The sequence below is a fragment of the Triturus cristatus genome, chromosome 8 (genome assembly GCF_964204655.1).
Source record: "Triturus cristatus chromosome 8, aTriCri1.1, whole genome shotgun sequence".
Lineage (NCBI taxonomy): Eukaryota > Metazoa > Chordata > Amphibia > Caudata > Salamandridae > Triturus > Triturus cristatus.
The window spans coordinates 100,529,614-100,544,003 of record NC_140591.1 but is presented as its reverse complement, the minus strand read 5'-3'; the positions used below and the strand labels follow the sequence as shown (position 1 = coordinate 100,544,003).

Below are 14,390 nucleotides of genomic sequence, written 5' to 3'. Positions count from 1 at the left end.
TTATCCTAGACCATAATAGTCCTGTAATTCCCCCCATATTTTTGCCTGTTTTCGAGGGCATCCCCTTGCTACTTATACAGGTTCCCCCTGTTTTGCGCACCAGTCCATACCGGCTTGTCGTTGAGTCAAAGAGGAAGGATTTGTGGGGTTCCAGTGCTTAGTGATGAAACTTTTAGCAATGACCGTCCCAATCCCCACCAAGGTGTGTTTACCGCGGCCACCTCCCATATCTTTGAGAATGCCCTACAGAGCAATTTGAGGTATGGGGTGCTAATATTTTGGTTTTATGACTAGGGTAATAATTTTGAGCTATGATTTCCCCAGGAATTATATGCGGCAATTTACCACCAGGTCCCGCGTGGCTCCCCTTGGCTAATAGTGCAACGTGTGCCATTTCTTTTTGCATGCGTTATTCCCCATTTGTTACCCCCTCCTTTAAAAAGAGGGCAAAAAACAATAGGAACATCTGGCACAAGGTTTCCCCATCCATTTGCATTGCCTGTCCCCATGAGTCTGGGAGTGTCCTTGTTCATTTTAAGTTGTTAATAGAAGTTTGCAATCATTTGAGGGATAATGTAATGAAGATGCTATGGAGGCAAATAGAAATGTCTTTCACAGAAACAGAAAACACCCACTAAACACTGATGCCTATTAAATTAACAATGGCATTACATGGGTTTCTTTATGAGAACAAAAGCCAGCTCATTTGTATATAAATTGTTTTGAAAGCATGTAATCTGCTGGCTCCATTCTCAGAACAGAAAGACTGTCACAAAAAGGCAGCCTCATTCATTCTGATTCGTGTAGCTTTCCGCTTGGATGTTTGTAAGCAGTTTGATTCTCCGGCTCGCGAATTATAGGGTCACAGTAATTATTTTAGGATTAATGCCTCGCAGAAAGAAAACATTATAGACGTCTTCATTCTGTCGCAAGAGTACATCAAGCTTAGCCTCATTGATTGACCGTGTAATTTGACTAAGTCTAGGTTTCCTGGAAGGAACTGACCCACCAGCCCTACTTTGGGGCTGCAGCCCCTCTGGATGTTCAGCTCCTTCCAGTGAATAACAAAGGCCATCCATAGCAAAGATCTTCAGCTCATGGAAAGCCCTTGTTTGTACAGGCATGGGCAGAATTTTTATTTTTTATTGAAAGAATGCTTGAATCAAACTACACATTTTGAGAAGAGTAGAGGAGAATCAGTACATTGAGAGAACATTTTCAAAATTGCTGGTCAGGCAGATATATAAAGGTCCACATGACTACCTCGCTAGGAACTGAAGAAAGCACCTTCTGCAAGCTCCTCCCACATAAGTCATGCCATGGTGGTCAACTTGAAGGAAAGATGTTGTGAGGCAAGCTGCAGAGGGGATGCTGTGAGAGTTATGTGTTCTGTGTGCCAGGCCGTAATTACTTATTGTGGGAGATAGTGTGACCTGCCATCCCCTGCTGGTCCCGGAAGTGCCAGTATCTTAGGTTTAGTCCACTAGTCAGGAGAAAAATCAGTGGGGTAGGATGGCCCCGACTCATGCGTGTGAAGGTCTTTCTGGCCTAACTCTGCAGCATCCTTGCAGGATGAGGAGACAATCCTGCGAGGATCCACACAAGCTGTTTTGTTGTGTCCTAAGTCCCTTTCAGGATACAAACACAACTCATGGTTTCTCAAAAGCATTTTCAGGGTTGTGGAACAGCATCACCTTCACCATGAATTCCACATCAGATCTTCAAAAATTCAGGAAGAACAATGTCTTGGGTGCAAATGGCGTTTTTTTACTTCATACCTTTTTAATATTTATTTACACTAAAATAGCCCTGCTCACCTTCAGGATCCCAGAACACTTTTCATAATAAGAAATTTCTCTCCCCAAAAATATTTTTATTGCAGTATCTACTTGAGACTGCATTTTCCTGATCTGTGCTTTTGCAAATTAAAATGAAAACGACTTAAGACTTGGTCTATATAAGCCCTCTTTTTTTATTTCACCTTTAACGGCAAAGAAAACAGGCTGGCAGGCATCACATAGAGGAGAATGATTGTTGATCACATTAAAACAGACGGGCATGGAAAAGCACTGCTGTGGAAGTTGGCCCTCGGTTCATTTTAGCTCTGGGTTTAGACAGCACAGCTATCATCAGACCTATTGCTGATAATATCAATCTGATAGAGAGTACTAGCCGCAGATTCCTTAACGTAGAATTATCCCCAGGCGTGAGACTGGATCCAGAAATTTTTTGCCACAGCTACTCTGCGTACCGGGGGAGGTACTACGCGACACAGCCCTGACGTCGTCCGCGGACGTGACGTCAGCGAGGTCACATAAGTCCCACCCTGTCGCGCTGACGTCAGTTTCCTTCTTTTCTGCGTGCAACACAGATCCAGAGTGTGCTCCTTGGCCTGTTTTCGGGCCTCTTTAGTGCCTTGAGTTGGGAACAATGTACCATGCCTTCGGGCTTCAAGACGTGCACTTATTGTGCACGTCACATGTCGGCGACGGACCCTCACACTATTTGTATGTGGTGCTTGGGCGAGCACCATGACTCTACGGACTGCAAGGCTTGTCAGCATCTCAAGCTGAAGTCCCGGCGGGAGCGCCGCATGAAGTTGCTGTCGGCCCGCTTGTCCAGATCAGTGTCGTCGCAGCGTCCATCTCCTACCTCGGAAGGGCCCAGGGGCCACCGTTTCCAGCTGCGGCATAGTCCTTCGCCGAGGTCCCATGGGCGTCGTTCGCCCACCGGTAAGTCTTGCAGCTTGCCGCCGAGGTCTTTTCCTCCTTCGGCAGAGGGCGCCGGTTCCTCCCGGGACGTGCGCCCTCGTTTGTCGCCACCCTATCTGCCGTTTCCCGGCGTTGGGGCGACAATGGCCCAGATGAAAGCCTACGCTACGGCTCTGCAGGCTTCCTTGAGCCGTTCTCTTCCTGCGATGTCCGTTGATTTCTCGCCATGCGTGGGGCCTTTTGCGGACTCGCCGACGAGTTCGGCTTCAGGGTTTGGAGGTGTGGTGCCGTCGAGGTGCGGTGCCGTCTAGGTGCGGCCCGTTGGGGTTCCCCTCCTCGGCCCATGGCATACCGGCCTCGCCGCAAAGCCCCGTGGGGTTCCCTGTGGTGTCGCAGGAGGTCCCCAGGACTCAGGGCTCAAGTCCCCCTCAGTTCTCTTGGCAGGCGGCTGTCTTCCCGGAGGCCGAGCCGACGCCTCTCCGATGTCAACGGCTTTCCTCCCCGGCGCAGGCGGTGCCGCAGGTGGAGGCCGGGTCCTGGGACGCCTCCCCGGGCCCCTCTTGGTCCTCGGCGCAGGCAGATGCCTCGTCGGGGGCTGAGCGGTGCCTTTTCGGTGCCGTTCATTGGCCGCTTCGGCTCCGACCCCGCCCCCCTCTCCGATGTGGCACGTGGTGGTGGAGGTCTACCCGGTGCCGCTGGTGAACACGTCCTCAGCCCCCAGACCCGCTCTTCCGTTCCCTGCCATGCAGGCTTCTTCGCCCTCTCCAGAGACCCCTCAGGTTCCCCACTCGTCCGTGGGTTTCCCACCCTACAGGGGCTGGTCTTTTCTCCCTCCAGCGGGGCACGGGATGGGCGTCTTAGTTTGCAGCCTTCGCCCACGGAGAGTTGCTTTCCCCCCACGACATCCTACAGATGAAAGTGTGGCCTTTGTCCTGGCCATTTCCACGGCCACTGGTATTCTGCAGATGGGCAATCCGATTGCCCCTACGGACCACTTGTTAGAAGTTCTCCACCAGGAGGGGAGCCGCTTCTCCCTTTTGAAGCATCGCTCCATAACTCTCTTCTAGGGGCGCCCTACCACCGGGGATACGGTGCCTCAACCGCTCCTTCACCGCCACGTCCTGCTCCGCATGATCCAGTTTGCCTTTTTTCCCATCCCTTAGCCCAGGACCCTGTCCTGCGGGCTGCTTTCCCTGCCTTGCCTTCAGTGCTGCTTCTGCCGTCACGGGAGGCTCGGTGGCTGGACTCCTGGGGTCGTAACATTTTCGCCTCCAGTAGCGCTGCTCTGCGTGCACTCAACACTCTTTGTGTGCTGGCCATGGCTACTTCTGATCTGTGGGATTCCGCGGAGTCCCTTCTGTCTTGCGCCTCCCAAGAGGGTGCCCGCGCTGATCTGCGACACCATGTGCGGGATGGTCGGGAGTTAGCTACTTTCATTCTCCGTTCGGCCCTGGACATCTCTGATTCCCTCTGCCGTGCTATGGCGAGTTCTGTGGCCCTCCGCCGCCATGCTTGGCTGTGGGATGGTGTCTTTCCAGAGAATGTTCGGTAGTGTCTTGTGGATTTACCTTTTGACGGAACTCTGTTGTTTCACACCCACGCGGACTCCGCTATTCAGAGACTCCTTGCGGGGCTCCGTCCTCCTCACCCTCCATAAGCTCGGCCCTGCGGCGCTTTATGGGAGGCGTTATCCCTCCTTTCTCTTTGGGGCCTTAGGTTTCGGTTGGCCCGTTGTGTGCCGTGTGCAGCTTTGACTGCCTTCAGGGTCTTTCAGTTGGCCCCTCTATTCTTTTGGCTGCTGGTGCAGCCCTTCAGCTTGTGGTGTGTGTTTTTTGCTGTTAAGTGCAGCTGTATAGGTCCTCAGGTTGGGCCCTATGTGTCTTTTTTGGCTGATTAGTAAGCCGTCTGTGGTGTTTTTCACAGGTCTGTTATGTTCTTGACCTCGGCTGCGGATTTCCCCAAGAGGTGTTTGGCTGCTTGGCAAGCCGTCTGTGGTGTTCCCACAGGTCTGTTATGTTCTTGACCTCTGCTACGGGTTTCCCTAAGAGGTGTTTCCCTGTTTTTGTTCAAGAATGATTCATACCCTAGGTGGGGTATTTGTTGGCTATTGTATAGCTCTTTCTTAAGCTAGGCGGGTATGGCTACCTTCTCAGGTTCCTCGCGTTTTCCTGGCATCACAGTATACCGCTTGATGCAGTCTCTCTTTTATGTTTCTATCCTACTTCTATGAGGTTCCTTTCCTCTCAGCCTCTGTATCGTTGGACCGACCCTTGTCATGCTGGTTACAGCGTTGTGTCTTGGTGTTTCCACCTAGTTCTCCGCCATTCCGGCTGGGGCCTGTCTATCTTCGTCTTGCGCTCGCCTTGTTCTGAGCCGCTGCTTCATAGTGTTTGCCAGGTGTTTTGCTGCGCGCGCCTGGTAGTTTGGGTCCCCCTCCGTGGGCCTCGCTGTGTCAGCGTTTGCTCCTGTCTCTTGTTTGTTGGAGCTTTGCGCGTCTGTGACTTCTTTCTCATGTCTGCACTTCTCGACTGTGGAACCGTTCCGGCCTTGTTCCCTATTTCCGGGTAGACACCCATTCAGCTGTGCCCTTTGCTGTGTGTGTGTTCTTCTGGGGTAGGCTCTACCTCCGTCCCTTCTCTTTTCCCTGGCTTTGAGGGTGGTGATTTTCTTCCTCTGGTACTCGTGGGGTGCCCTTTGCTCCTCGGGTAGGCTTGTGGTATCCTGGCCTTCCCTTATCCCTGTTCTTGCTTACTTCTGCTTGGTGGGGGCTGGGCCGTCCTTTCTGTCCCCATGACACATCCCCTGTTGGAGCCCTGTGTTCTTCCAAGCTGGTGAGGTTCTCTCGCAGACCCTCCTCCCCTCTGGGTATGGCTAGGGTATCTATTCTACATTAAGGAATCTGCGGCTAGTAGTCTCTATCAGATGTACAAGTTACTTACCTTCGGTAACGATTCTAGCTGCAGATTCCATCTGAAAGAAACACGTTAGTTAGATTCCTCACCTTAGAATATCCCCAGGCGTCAGACTGGATCCGGAAGATTTTTCGTCAGCAATACCCCTTGCTCGTCGCTAGGTGTCGTCTGCGGCTCCGCGTCCGTCGTCGGCGTCGTGCGCCGGAATGACGTCGTCGGAGTACTTAGACGCCGCCCTCGCGCGCTGACGTCCGTTCTTGTTCTTCTTTTTTCCGCGCCAGTAAGCGCAGATCCGGGAGAGCTACCCCTTTAGTCACTTTTTGACTAACTTTTTCGATCCTTTTTGATCTTGTCTCGACTCCGGTGCCGGTAGGATGCCTGGTTTTAAAGCCTGTGCTGACTGTAGCCGCTTGATGTCGGTTACGGACCATCACCGCCGGTGCCTTTACTGCTTGGGCCTCGACCACGACGCGGAGTCGTGTTCGGACTGCAAGGCCCTGATCTCGAAGGCTAGACGGGAGCGGTCCCGTAAGCTTCTCGAGATTCGCCACTCGGCTCCGCGCCCCTCTCGATCCCGGTCCAGGAGGAGGTCCAAGGATCGGTCGCGGAGCCGCAGCCGACATCATCATCGGTCGTCGGGATCCAAGTCTTCGGGTAAGTCGAAGCACTCCAAGAAGTCCAAGAGGCGACACCGCTCTTCGGACTCCCCTCGCCGGTCGCGCGACTCGCCGAGGGTCAGGGTGGTTCCACCCCCGCGGCTCCGGCGGAGCCACAGGCGCCGCGCAAGTCCCCATACCCACCGGTCCCTGGGACTGACGCGACGCCGGCGGAAGTCAGTGCCTTCCTCTCGGCCATGAGGAACCTGGCTCCGCCGTCGACGCCCGCTGGCGCGCCTTCGGGCCCCGAGGACCCGACTGGGCAACCTTGCCTGCCGGCGGCTCCGGCCCCGGCGCCGTTGACGGCTCCGACCTCGACGCCGCAAGCGCCCGAGGGACCAGTTCCCGAGTCCCCGCCGACGCCGGTCGACCTCGTCACGCCTCCTCCGCCGGTCGACCTCGTCACGCCTCCTCCGCCGGCGTCGACACCGGTACCACCTCCGACGCCGACTCCGCTCGGCGTCGAGCCCCGGTTCAGCCCCACTCCGGGCCCGGCGCCGATACGGCGTCGATGGACGCCGCGTTCGGCGCCGCTGGAGACACATTTTGTCTATCGCCCGGCTCCGATCCTTCCTCCTGCATACCAGGAATCGGATGATGGGGGTGACTGGGAGGGATCCGAGGATCCTATGGCCGCTCAGGCTCAACTGTCACAGGACTGGGCAGATGAACTGGGGGAGGCCAGTGGTCTGGATACCTCTCCGGACACTGGATTCATCTCCTCCGACTGTGGCTTCGGAGGAGGGTGCTGCTTTCTCTGTGGTGCTGCGCAAGGCGTCCGCAGCCCTTGGGCTCGAGCTACCTGCCGTGGCTGTGAGGACTAACGTCCTCACTTAGGTGCTTCAGTCTGCAGCAAGCTCCACTGAGTCTCTGCTGCAATTCAATGAGGCCCTCATTGACGTTCTGCAGGGCACCTGGTCCAAGCCCTCCACAGTTCCTCCTGTGGACAGGATCGTCGCCAGGCGCCACCGCCCTGCTCCGGGCGACCCCAGTTTTCTGTCCCAACACCCTACCCCCGAGAGCCTGGTTATCCAGGCCTCTACCTCCCAATCCTCCTTCCCGACCGCCCCGCCGGACCGGGATTCCAAGAGACTGGAACAGTTTGGCAAAAAGCTGTTCTCCTCCCTTAGTTTGGGCCTGCGGTCTTTGAACACCGCCTGTCTCTTGGACCGTTATTCCCACTCTCTGTGGGATACGGTGGAGGACGTGCTGCCCCTGTGTCCGGAGGAGGTCCAGACACGACTTACCCAGGCTCTGGCCGATGGGAGGGATGCAGCACGGCATGCTATCCGCTGTGGACTTGACACTACGGACTCGCTGAGTAGGGTGATTTCTACCACGGTGGCGCTTAGACGTCACGCCTGGCTGCGGTCCACATCCTTTTCGGGTGATGTCCAGAGCACTCTCATGGACATGCCCTTTGATGGCACTCGCCTTTTTGGTGAGAAAGCGGACAGTGCGCTGAATCGCTTTAAGAACTCCCGGGCTACGGCCAAGTCCTTGGGCCTCTCGGCCCCGCGGTCGCAAACTTCCGCTTTTCGCCCCTTTCGTGGCCAAGGAAGGGGTGCCTCCTCACGTACGCCTAGCCACCAGCCGCAGAACCAACCTGCGCGCGGTCGCGGACGTGGTTTCCGCCGAGGCGGTTCTGGAGGACGGCGAGGTCAGCCCACATCCACCCCGGCAGCATCCGCCTCAAAGCCTTCCTAGTCCGAGCTTTCAGGCCCATTCCACGCCAGTGGGCGGCAGAGTTCGCCATCACCTGCTCCACTGGCGGTCCATCACATCGGACAGGTGGGTGCTGCAAATCGTTCTAAGGGGCTACTCCCTCCCCTTCGAGACGACCCCTCCAGCCATGCCACCGCAGCACCACTGTATCTCGGGGGATCATTTGAATCTTCTCCACGAGGAAGTTTCGGCCCTCTTGGCCAAGGGGGTCGTCGAGCGCGTTCCGAGCCCAGAAGTAGGTCGTGGTTGTTATTCCCACTACTTTCTGGTTCCCAAGAAGGGCAAAGGGGGCCTACGCCCTATCTTGGACCTCCGGAACGTCAATGCCTTCCTCTGGAAGGAAAGGTTCAAGATGTTGACTTTGGCTCAGGTTCTAGCTGCCCTAGACCCTGGAGACTGGATGGTAGCGTTGGACTTGCAGGACGCATATTTCCACATCCCCGTCCTGCCGGCCCACCGGCGTTACCTGCGGTTCACGGTGGGCCCAGAGCACTTTCAGTTTACCGTGCTCCCCTTCGGCCTCACCAGGGTGTTCACGAAAGTGATGGCGGTGGTCGCAGCTCATCTGCGCAGATCAGGGGTTCCAGTCTTCCCCTATCTCGACGACTGGTTGTTGAAGGCGGGCTCGCCCCAGACAGTCGTCTCCCACCTCCAGACTACGGCGGATCTCCTGCATTTGTTAGGGTTTTCCATCAACGTGCCGAAGTCACACCTGAGCCCCTCTCAGAAGCTCCTCTTCATCGGAGCAGTTCTCGATTCGGCGCAGTTCCGGGTCTTTCCACCGGAACAGCGGGTCCGGGATATACAGGCCCTGATTCCCATCTTTCGGCCTCTATCCTGGGTTTCGGTCAGGCTAGTGTTGCGGCTTCTGGGGCTGATGGCCTCCTGCATCCTCCTAGTGCATCACGCCAGGCGGCGCATGAAGTTTCAGTGGGCCCAGCATCACGGCAACCTGTCCGACCATGTCTTGATCTCGGAGGGCACTGCACAGCAGTTGCAGTGGTGGCTCACGGACCGCGATTGGGTCACGGGCAAGAGCCTCTCCCTTCCCCAACCGGAGCATGTCGTAGTGACGGATGCGTCCCTCCTGGGATGGGGTGGCCATATGGGAGAGGCGGAGATCAGAGGCCTCTGGTCTCCGGCGGAGTCTCGTCTCCACATCAACCTGTTGGAGTTGAGAGCGATCCGACTTGCACTGAAAGCCTTCCTTCCCTCTGTCAGGGGAAGTGTCGTGCAGGTGTTCACGGACAACACCACCGCCATGTGGTATTGCAACAAACAGGGCGGGGTGGGGTCGTGGACCCTTTGTCAGGAGGCCCTGCGCCTCTGGACATGGCTGGAACACCAGGGCGTCACCCTGGTGGTTCAACATCTGGCGGGCTCTCTGAACGCCAGAGCAGACGAACTCAGCCGCCGGTGCATGATGGATCACGAATGGCGTCTGAACTCCGAAGTGGCGCAAGGTTTTTTTCAGCAGTGGGGAGAGCCTTGGTTAGATCTATTCGCCACCGAAGAGAACGCGCAATGTCAGCAGTTCTGCGCGTTGGAATTTCCAAGGCGGCACTCGCTCGGCGACGCTTTTCGTCACGAGTGGAGTTGCGGTCTGTTGTACGCCTTTCCGCCTATACCACTTCTGCCCAGAGTGCTGAAGAAGATCAGGCACGACCGGGCCCAAGTCATCTTGGTGGCTCCGGATTGGGCACGAAGGTACTGGTATCCCGAGCTACTCAGTATGTTGACCGATCCTCCGATACATCTGCCCCTTCGGGAGGATCTTCTGTCGCAGCAGCAGGGGACGTCCTCCACCCGAACCTGTCCAGCCTCCACCTCCATGCGTGGAGATTGAGCGGCGGCAGTTGATGCCATTTGACTTGCCTCCTGAAGTCTGTGATATCATTCTGGCAGCCAGGCGTCCCTCCACAAAGACGGTATACGCCTGCCGGTGGAACAAATTTGTGGCATGGTGCACAGCAAAGGCTGTGGATCCCCTTTCCGCCCCTCTTTCTGAGGTTCTCCTCTTTCTTCTTTCTTTGGCCCGGCAGGGCTCTGACCTGGGCACCTTGAAAGGTTATCTTGCTGCCATCTCTGCCTTCTTGCGGCTTCCTGATCAGCCTTCTCTTTTCAAGTCCCCTGTAGTTACACGCTTTCTAAAAGGCATTACTCACACGTTCCCTCCTGTCCCTTTTGTAATGCCTCAGTGGGACTTGAATCTTGTTCTCACATTTCTAATGTGCGCTCCCTTTGAGCCTCTTCATAATTGTCCTCTTCGTCTGCTGACGCTTAAGACTGCTTTTCTGGTAGCCATCACCTCGGCTAGACGGGTGAGTGAGCTCCAGGCTTTATCTTCAAAGCCTCCTTTTCTCTCAGTTCATCCGGACAAGGTTGTCCTTTGGCCTCGTCCCTCCTTTCTTCCGAAAGTGGTGACTCCATTTCATCTTGGGCAGTCTGTCACCTTGCCCACCTTCTTTCCGCCTCCGCATCCTTCCAAAGAGGAAGAGAGGCTCCACCGTCTGGACCCAAAACGTGCGCTCTCCTTTTATCTGGACCGCACAAAGCAGTTCCGGGTGGACGACCAACTTTTCGTTGGATACGTGGGTGCTAAGAAGGGGAAAGCTGTGCACAAACGGACCATCTCTCGGTGGGTCGTTTTGTGCATCAAAATTTGTTACTCCTTGGCAAAAAAGGACCCTCCTGTTGGGCTGCGCGCCCATTCTACTTGGGCCACGGCGGCTACCACTGCTTTGGGACGGGGTGTCCCTTTGCAGGACATCTGTCAGGCGGCAACGTGGGCTTCGCTACACACGTTTGCCAGGCATTATTGCCTTGACAGCCAAGTCCGGAGGGATGGCTTCTTTGGCCGTTCTGTCCTCCAGGACTTTCTGGTGTGATCTTGGTTCGCAGACCCATCACCGGGGATGGTATTGCTTGGGTATCTATTCTAAGGTGAGGAATCTAACTAACGTGTTTTTTTCAGATGAACAAGTTACTTACCTTCGGTAACGATGTATCTGTAAGAAACATTAGTTAGTTAGATTCCTCACCGACCCACCCATCCTCCCCGTTCTGCGAACTGACATCTAGCTAGGGTTAAGGTTATCCTTTTCAGGCCCCTAGATTTTATTTTTGCCACCAGTGTCGGTCTTTGCATGGCTCTGCGTTCCTGGCGCGGAAAGCTATATACAAGAACTGACGTCAGCGCGCGAGGGCGGCGTCTAAGTACTCCGACGACGTCATTCCGGCGCACGACGCCGACGACGGACGCGGAGCCGCAGACGACGCCTAGCGACGCGCAAGGGGTATTGCTGACGAAAAATCTTCCGGATCCAGTCTGACGCCTGGGGATATTCTCTAAGGTGAGGAATCTAACTAACTAATGTTTCTTACAGATACATCGTTACCGAAGGTAAGTAACTTGTTCTTCACGACCCGCCCTTCCTCCCTGGTCTGCGAGGACCCTTCAGCTTGGTCTTCTGCGCTCGCCTCCCTTCGGGTGCCATTTGTCTTCTGCGGTGCTCTTTCTCTTCCTCCCTGGCGGGATGCTTCGTTCTGTTTCATTGTCCCACCCCTTCATTTTTGGTGATTGGACGGTAGGTTCATGAGCACTTTTGCATCCCTGCACCCTGGTTCTTCCAGTGTGGGGCCTATTCATAATTTCCTCCGCAATCCTCTGGGTTGGGGTTTCTTAGCTGTGCCTCAGCCCTTAGCTTTTTACAGTGGATATGACACTCCTTGATGGTGTTGACTTGGGGTGCTGTTTCGGACTTGTTGCCCTTCCCTGTTATAGATTGTGTTTGCAGACTTTGTTGTCTGCCATGTCATTTTTAACATGTTTTTTCTGCCTCCAGGGAGGTTATCGCCTTCGCTTTGCAGGGTTGCTTCTCAGAGCGGTGCTCTGCTCTTTCCTTTCGATAACTTTCAGTAATACAGTGCTTGGCACTGTCCCTAATGGTGCTGTTCCTCACCATTTGCTTCTTCCCTTTTTGTTTCACTGATTTTTTCGCACATTGTTCCCATACTCTCACAGTTTTGTTTGTGATGGCTCCACAATGTAGCGCGGATAATGTCTCCAAAGAAAATTGACGTCAGCGCGCCGGGGTGGGACTCGTGACCTCGCTGATGTCACGTCCCCTGACGACATCAGGGCGGGGTCGCGTAGTACCACCCCCGGCGTGCAGAGATGCTGTGGCAAACATTTTCCGGATCCAGTCTCACGCCAGGGATAATTCTACGTTAAGGAATCTGCAGCTAGAATCGTCTCTACCAGATACATCGTTACCGAAGGTAAGTAACTGGTACTTTGAGTGAGCTTTGGGTCCATCCTTTTAAATAATTGGTTTTCCTCAAACCAGCTCCTTTCAACAATTGGCTGGAAATTTCGTCCATCATGTCTTGGCTCAGCAGAGTGGCATTTTCCTCTCTCATCTAATGCTATTGGCTATTTGGGTGTATCTATCCCTCTCTACTTCAGGGCTTGCATTGAATTGGTGCTTTACAACTATAGCACTCACGTTCTGCTCCTGCTGGCTCCCACTCCAGTGTCTTGCTATAGGGTGCTATCCCTGCAAATGTTAACAAATGAAGTCCAGCCCTACTGGCCAATGCTTGTTCCTCTCTGTCTTCCCAGAATCCCTGAATACATGTATTTAACTAATTGCCTTTTGAAAATTGGATTTAGGCTTTGCCGGACACTTTTTGTGAAATCTTTATCAATCCTGTAATAATAAATATCAGAGATTATACCTCTTCAAAGACATACACCTTACAGTTTGTTAAATTCAAAAGAAATCACTTGCAAAAAATGCATAATTTAGAGTAACAACAGTTACATTTATGAACTTCTTTTCAAGTTGAGCCCACTAGACCGCACAGCTGTCTGGTTGTGAAAGACATATAGTGGACTTACCAAGAACATAGAGAGGCTTGCAGCCCGTCCATTGCTTAGTATTGGTTGGCTTTATTGTCACTCTCATTGGCCTGCTTCTTATTCGATGGCTTGCCTTTTCTATCTTGTGTCTGTCCCTCCTCTGGAGCATTTCCCATTTACTTGTTCCTTTCCACTGATTGCTTTTAGGGAACGACTTTTTCTGTTGTCTTAAGCACTTCACAAGAGAACATGTGTTTTTCAGTCCTGTGTTTCCTTTCCTTTTGTGCTCAGTGTTGCACTTTCTCGCCCGCCCTCTTCTCCTCCACCAGTCACCATTGCTTTCTTACCCGTGTGCTTCTTCACTCCCTATCCCGCCACCTCACGTTGCATTCTTTCCAACCAGTTTGCTTTTCTTTGCACAACTACACATTGTTCTCTCTCGTCCATTTGCGTTTTCTGCCTCCAGGAACTTTACATTGCTCTTTCTCACATCTTTTGCTTTTCAGAACCCCTTCACACGTGCCTCCAGGGTTGCAACTGCAGCCATGTTGATTCTGCCCCATATATTGCTCCTGCCCCACATATTGCTCCCCTATCTGCTTTATTTAAAAAAATGCTCATGCATGTTTTTTCTTTTTATTTGTTGACCCAACTCGGAATGATAAATAATAAAAAAAAAGGCTTTGCATCTTTTTGTAAGCGCATGCATACTTTTGCGCACTCCTACAAAATGCCGTCGCCAGCTCGTCGGTTCATTTTTTATTTTTCCTTAGCCATGCTGCACAGCATAGGGAAAGCTGTACAGCATCACTAAAAATCATTGGCAAAGACAATAGGTCCTACAGGTGCATCCTATTAGCTTTGCCAATGCTTGTTTGTACTAGTTAATAGGCAGTTCCTTGATTTTTATTTTTTTTACACAAATGTTATACAAACATCCACAGTAAATAGTAGGGTAGTATGCAGCAGTTAATGCTCAAAAAAGTAAAATTCGAAGTCTCGTTCTCAAAAGTTAATTTCTCAGTTTTCTTTCTACAGCCATTATTTAGGCCAGGCGATAACCTCTGTTCAGCAAATGTTCTGAATGGATTTTTCTGGGTATATATAAATAATTGTTTACAAATGTCAGGCCTTTTTTCCTATATATATGTAAAGCCCAAAAACTATATTCAGAGGATTAGTCCACCGACATTTTCTGAAGCTGTTTTGAAAATAGATTGTGAACCCCTTAACATTACTAAAAACATGATAAAATTTGCTCATGCTGTTAGAATTGGAGATGTTAAATAGTGCTCCAGCCTTATCACCTGCAACCCTATAGAAGCCGCTATCCCACAAGGTGTTCTGCGAAGCCTCCGGTAGGGTCAGTTCTGAGAATGCGCCTAGCCAGACAACAGACTATAAATTGAAATACTTTTTTGATATAGCCTTTCTCTGAGGGTTCAACTTAGAGGCCACCATATGTAGTATTTAACTAGTATGGGCCCATGCACTGCTAATAGAAAAATTGGCCTTGCTTTGA

The 14,390-nt window shown here is 52.9% G+C and overlaps 1 protein-coding gene across 1 annotated transcript in view; it reads left to right on the top strand.

Annotated features, from left to right (window-relative positions):
* The window catches only part of ILDR1 (immunoglobulin like domain containing receptor 1), a 223,661-nt gene that overhangs the window by 198,678 nt on the left and 10,593 nt on the right, over positions 1-14,390 (top strand). The window lies entirely within an intron of this gene.